This window comes from Chiloscyllium plagiosum, chromosome 14, assembly GCF_004010195.1.
Source record: "Chiloscyllium plagiosum isolate BGI_BamShark_2017 chromosome 14, ASM401019v2, whole genome shotgun sequence".
NCBI lineage: Eukaryota > Metazoa > Chordata > Chondrichthyes > Orectolobiformes > Hemiscylliidae > Chiloscyllium > Chiloscyllium plagiosum.
The window spans coordinates 80,270,559-80,277,160 of NC_057723.1; positions in this window are offsets into that span (position 1 = coordinate 80,270,559).

Below are 6,602 nucleotides of genomic sequence, written 5' to 3' on the forward strand. Positions count from 1 at the left end.
GGAGAAAGTGAGGACTGCAGATGCTGGAGATCAGAGCTTAAAAATGTGTTGCTGGAAAAGCGCAGCAGGTCAGGCAGCATCAAAGGAACAGGAGAATCGCCCGTTTCGGGCATAAGCCCTTCTTCAGCCCTTCTTCACCCACTCAATGGGTGAAGCAATTTCTCGTCATCTCAGTACTCAATAGTCTAGCCTGTATCCTCAGACTCTGACTCCTGGGTTTGAACTCCACTGCTATTGAAAACATACTACCTGCATTTCCCCTGTGTGGTCCTGTTAGAATTTTATAGGTTTCTATGAGGTCTCCCCCCAACCAATTCTTCTCACCCCAGTGAATACAATCCTAGCTGACACAAAGTCTCCTCATAAGTCTGTCCTGCCAACCTGGTGATTGACGGTATTGATAACAACAAAAGCAGCATGCGTACACACGTGTGCACACACACACACACACACACACCCTACCATACCACGAACACACACACACACCCTACCATTCACCCCACACACACAAACACCTCACCCTCTAGTTCTGGACTCCCCTCCCCAGGGAAAAATATCTTGTCTATTCACCCTATCCATGCCCCCCATGATTTTATAAACCTCTGTAAGGTCACCCCTCAGCCTCTGATGTTCCAAGGAAAATAGCCCCAGCCTATTCAGCCTCTCTAGTTCAAACCCTCCAATCCCAGCAACTTGGGGAATATTGACTTATTTGCAAACCCTCATCACAGGCCCCTGTGTCCCATTCTGTCAGCACAATCTATGGACTTAATCCTGGGTCTACAGGTATACTTTCATGGTCTTATGGGTTATGTATTAATATCCCTGAGTCACTGAGAGGATAAATGCAAGGTATTGCATTTTGGTACAACAAGCAAAGGTAGGGTTTACACAATTAATGATAGGGCCTTGCTAGTGTTGTAGAACAGAGGGACCTAGGGGTGCAGGTACATAATCCTGTGAAGTTCAGGTCATATATAGACAGGGTGGTTATAAAGGCCTTTGGCACACTTGCCTCCATTGCTCTGTCCTTTGAGTGTAGAGTTGGGACTCCATGTTGAGTTTGTACAGGACATTGGTGAGGCCTCTTCTGGAATACTGTGTCCAGTTCTGGTCTCCCAGTTATAGGAAGGATATCATTAAACTGGAGAGGGTTCAGAAGCGATTTACCAGGATGTTGCCGGGTATAGAAGGTTTGAGTTATAAAGAAAGGCTGGATAGGCTGGGATTTGTTTCACTGGAACGTAGGAGTTTGAAAGGCAATCTGATAGAAGTTTATAAAATGATGAGGGGTATAGATAGGGTTAATTGCATTGTCTTTTCCTTAGGATGGGGGATTTCAAGACTAGGGGGCACATTTTTAAGGTGAAGAGGAGAGAGATTTAAAAAAGACATGAGGGGCAATGTTTTTACATAGAGAGTGGTTTGTGTGTGGAATGAACTTCCTGAGAATGTCGGCACAGTTACAATGTTTAAAAGACATTTGGATAAGTTCATGGATAGGAAAGGGTTGGAGGGATAACGGACCAGAGGCAGGCAGGTGGGACCGAAGGGTCTGTTTCCGTTCAATATGACTCCACGACAGACCACGAAACAACTGATAGTAACTGAAACAAATGCAAGCCGTAGACTATCAGCCACCTCTTCTCTCTACAAATTAAGAATGAACACAGAGACAGCAAGTCAAATTATTCCCAGAAAAATTGGTCCCACTTGATTTGAGAAAGTTTGGCCAGTGGGCTAGTAGGAGGGAGGGATGTGGCAAAGGCAGCTAATTGAATAGTCTGAGTTTTAGACATGAAATAATCTCTCAGCTCCTCACAATTGGAGGAAACTGGGAGAGGGTTTCATGAAGATCTGTCTGGTGGAGAAAAGAAGATGGGATGATGCTGGAGTAAGCAGTTTTAGCTGATGAGATAATACCTGACAGAGCCCTATAAAACCAGTGTGTTCTAGCAGTGATTGGTCACATCTGTTGTCCCTCATATCTGTTCAACTGGTGAAAACCTCATTGCCTCTAAACCTGACTATTGAATGCTTCCCAGATTTAGTTGCACCACCCCTGCCCATTCCATAAATTTGAGGCCATCCAAAGCACTGCTGTTTGTGTTTTAACTCACTCTGGGTCCTGTTCCCCTGACACCAATGTGTTCACTGACCAATATTTGTTCCAGAGTTGAGAAGTGTGTTGCTGGAAAAGCACAGCAGGTCAGACAGCATCCAAGGAGCAGGAGAGTCAACATTTTGGGCAAAAACCCTGCGTCAGGAACATGGTGGGGGCAGGGGGCTGAGAGATAAATAGGAAGGTGGGGCTGGAGGGAAGACAACCAGGAAGGCGACACCCATGTGCATCTACCTATCGCCTTCCTAGCTCCCTTCTCCTCACCTCCAACTCCTTATTTATCTCTCAGCCCCCTTCCCCCCACCACATGCCTGATGAAGGGCTTCTGCACAAAATGTTGACCCTCCTGCTCCTCAGATGCTGCCTGACCAACTGTGTTTTTCCAACACCACACTCTCGACTCTGATTCTCCAGCATCTGCAGTCCTCACTTTCTCCTGTATTTGTTCCAGGTCTGGCATCAGCTCAACTTAAAGTTCACCCTCCGTATTGCTGTAATCTACCCCAACTCCGCAATCCTCTGGGATATCAGAGCTCCTCCAACTCTGACCTCTTGACCGTGCAAAACTGAACTCTGTACAGTTTCCGCCTCCTTATTTCAGAAAGGACAGGAGTGCATTCAAAGCAAAGGTTCACTTGAACGATATCTGGGGAGAAGGGAGTTCTTTTATGAGGAAGGTTTGGTCAGGTTGGGTCTGGAGTTTGGAAGATGAGGTGAACTCTGTTGAAACATGCAAAATCCTTGAGGGATAGGAGAGTGTGGATGCTAAAAAGGTGTTTACTTTAGTAGAAGAGACTAGGTTGGGATGGGTGGGTGGGTGGAGGGTGGGTATGGAGGGGGTAGGTCACAGTCTAAAACCAAGGGCTCTCTCATTTCAGGTGGACCTGAGGATAAATTTTCTGTTACAGGGAGTTATAATGCATTGCGACTTCCTTCCCCCGAGCGTGATGGAAGCGAGACCATCAGATGTTTTTATGGCCAAGGTAGCTGGATTCTTGACTAATGTGAGAGTCAAAGGCTGTGGGGGTAAGCAAGGGAATGAGGTTGATTCATAATCGGATCAGCCTTGATCTTACCGGATGACAGACAAGACTCAGTAGGCCGAACCTTTGACTCCTGCTCCCAATGTGCGTGTGCCTGTATGGATGTTCATTGCTCTGTCTCTGGAGCAGGCCATGCCCTCGGCATTGAATTCTCTCCTCAACCTCTTCACCTCTCTACCTCACCACCCTTTATCCCCGGTCCTTGAAATCCCTTTCATGGCCAATTATCTCAACCAGCTCAATACTAAATGTCACTTTCGAATGCTGTCTTGAGAGGGCTCATTCTGCGAAGGGCGCTACATCAATACACATTGTTGTTGGCTGATGTGGTGGACTGTACCCATACAGCGCCGATACTGAGATGGGCTATTTCATTCTACACAGCATTGGGACTCTGAAATAGGGAGGAGATAAGAAGTGCCTTCACCTTGACTTGCTCTCCATCCAACGTGCATGTATTCAACCAGTAAGGATCAGTGCCCCATTGGACTCAAAGCAGAGAATGCCCAGCTGATTCTGTTTTGGACCAGACCAAACCCCCTCAAGATATTTTAAGGCAGTAGCCTAGATCCTAACATTCTCTTATTTTATATGTAAGTGTAAAGTGCTGTGTTGCAGATGCAATTGAATTGGGCAAACTACTCAACATTACGCAAAACATAATCTATTCAAACACTACAGTTAAAATACAACAAAAGAAAGAGATTCCAATCCCTTAACTCTCTTGCAAAACTTAACTGAATAATAGATCTAATTATCTGTTCCAATACAGTTACATCACATTAACACACTCCTTGGCAAAAGGCACGTTCAGAAATCCAATCATCTCACCTGTAACCCAACAGTGGAGAGAGAGCAAAAAAGAAATCAAATGAAAACTTGGACAGAGTAGTAGCCATTTACTATAGCTTCACACCCTGTTGCCACCCTAAAAGCAACTGCTACTGAATCTCAAAACTAAAAAATTAAAAACTAGAAATCCCAGTCTGTGAGAGTTGGCCACACCCAGCCAGGCTGCTTCTAATGTTCCAACCTTTCAAAGAAAAAAAATCCAAGGTCTCCCAAGCTGTTTAGTTTATGGGTGTTCACTAGCCAGAGTGCTACCTCTGCCTTAAAACCTCTCTTCAAAAACAAAACCAGGACAATATACACCTCTTAAAGCCACAGCTTCCATTAAAATCAGCAAATGGCAAAGACAGTAATGAGCACTGATCTCCATGATCGAGTTCTCAGTTTTCGAATCTGTCGCAATGTGTGGGACAATGCTGCCCAACTTTTATCCCAGTGCAATCTCAGTGTAATGTCTTCAGCATCATGTGACCCTGGGCCCAGGAGGGGGAGGGTTGGTGAGTAGTGGAGAGTGGATAAGAGTTGAGTAAGCAGGGAGTAGATGAAGAGGCATAGTTTCCCCAAAGCAAGTGTTATGAAGGTGTAGAAGTACTGTACCTTTAAGAGAGTTGAAAAGCTAGCAAGGACAATGCACACAGAGTCTGGAACAAGGTAACAATGTAAAACCTGGTCAAAAGAAAATAGCTGGAGTTGCCTTGAAATTCGGCCAATCAGTTTAAATTATGCCCCAAGATACCAAAATCCAACAAAATTTAAATTTAGTATTTTGATGATATTAAAACCAGTGAAACGATCCGATGGTGTGGGGTATAAAACCAGACATTTTGAACAGTTATGGGGAGAACTGCCAAGCCACCAATAAGTACAGACTGCCAGGTCTCAGAGGGGTACCTGACTATGAGAAGTTTGTGCAGCAGACCATTGAAAAGATGACAGAGGAAAATCATTTACTTTAAATAGTGACCTCTGGGATAGATCTTTGCCTCTTGAATTTGAACAGGTTGCAGCATGGAGTTGAATCTTTTCCGAGTTTAAATTAGCAGAGGGGGGTTTACCCCGTGTCATAATACAAGGCAGACACTAACCCTTTCCTGTGCCTTGTGTTTTTGCAGTAGCATTTGAGCCTCACAACGCAGTCCATTAGGCCACACCCACCAGCAGGTTTGTAAACAAACCCAAAACTTTTAAAGATGCCTACCAACTTGTTGGAAATTAATGTGGTCTCCAACTGCCACAAGAGGTAACAAAAATCACCTCTCCAAAGCCTGGTGGGGTGGTAGTGACCCACAGTTTGGGAAGTGCTGTTGGAGATCAGGCTGCACTGAGTTGGACAAACCATGCAATACCCCACAGCATAGAGAAAGACCCTTTGGTCCAACCAGTCCATGCTGTCCCGGTTTCCCAATCTAACTGATTCCCACTTGTCTGTGTTTGGCTCATATCCCTCTACACCTTTCCTATTCACATATCTGTCCAAATGGTTTTAAATGCTTTAATTTTACCTGCATCCACCTCTTCCTCTGACAGTTCACTCCCCACACAACCCACCCTGTGTATGTAAAGGTTGCCCCTCAGGTCCCTTTTAAATCTTTCTTCTTGCATCTTAAACTTATATCCTCTAGTTTTGAACCAGTACATGAATAAAATATCCAGTGTACAATACAATGCTTTGTTCCAACCCTGGAGTCTGGTCCAAGGTGATGAAAGGAGATTTTTTAATTGCTTTGCTTAATTTCCCCCTTTTTGTTTATAAAAGGCAGCATAATGGTTGTACATTTGCCAGGACAGCAGCAGGCAGTGTGTTAGAACATCTGTATCTGATGTCCCGGCTGGTGGGGCATCCAAATGATTTCCTGCTGAAGCCAGGTTAATGTATATTGAATTTTCACTAAACACAGCCCTGGGCATTCAATGGAAAAGCATCAAGCTCAGGGAGTGATTGCATTGCCATTGATTACAGCGACTGCAGTGTCCTCTTCCACTGTAATGAACTGACTTGGCCATTATCCTTATGCGGCAGAATTCTGTTTCAGCCCTTCGCCAGCTTAATGTCATCAAGCCTCTCTTGGGAGAAAGAGTTTCTTTACTTTCATAAAGAGTAAATTATCAAATTAAAGGCAACCTAATTTGAAGTCCATGCTGTGTTTCACACTCTGCTCTGAGTGGGGGCTGGGATGTGGGAGTTGCTGAGTGACACCTTTAACCCCAGCTCCTGCCTCTCGCTGTCAGACCCTGGATCTGAAAAAAGCCAGCTCCTTCTAGTTTATATTCCCTTCGGAGATGAACTCGGAAGGGGCTCCCTGATTCTGGAGAAGAGGAGGAGGCAATAGCCCCCTTGTATCTCACTCGTTCTGTACGAGCCAAAACAGTGCAGCCCCTGAGCTTCTGTCAGAGACCCGAGGGAAGCCCAGCAGGAGCGAGTCCTCCTACTGTACGGAATGCTGACTGTTTATCCGACTCTCTTTATGACTCACATGGGCATCTTTCCAGAGTTGCCAAATGACCACAGCACACCCTTCTCATGTGAATTCATGTGTGTGTGTGTGTGTCTGTGTGTTTGTGTGTGTGTATGTGTGTGTGTGTGTGTG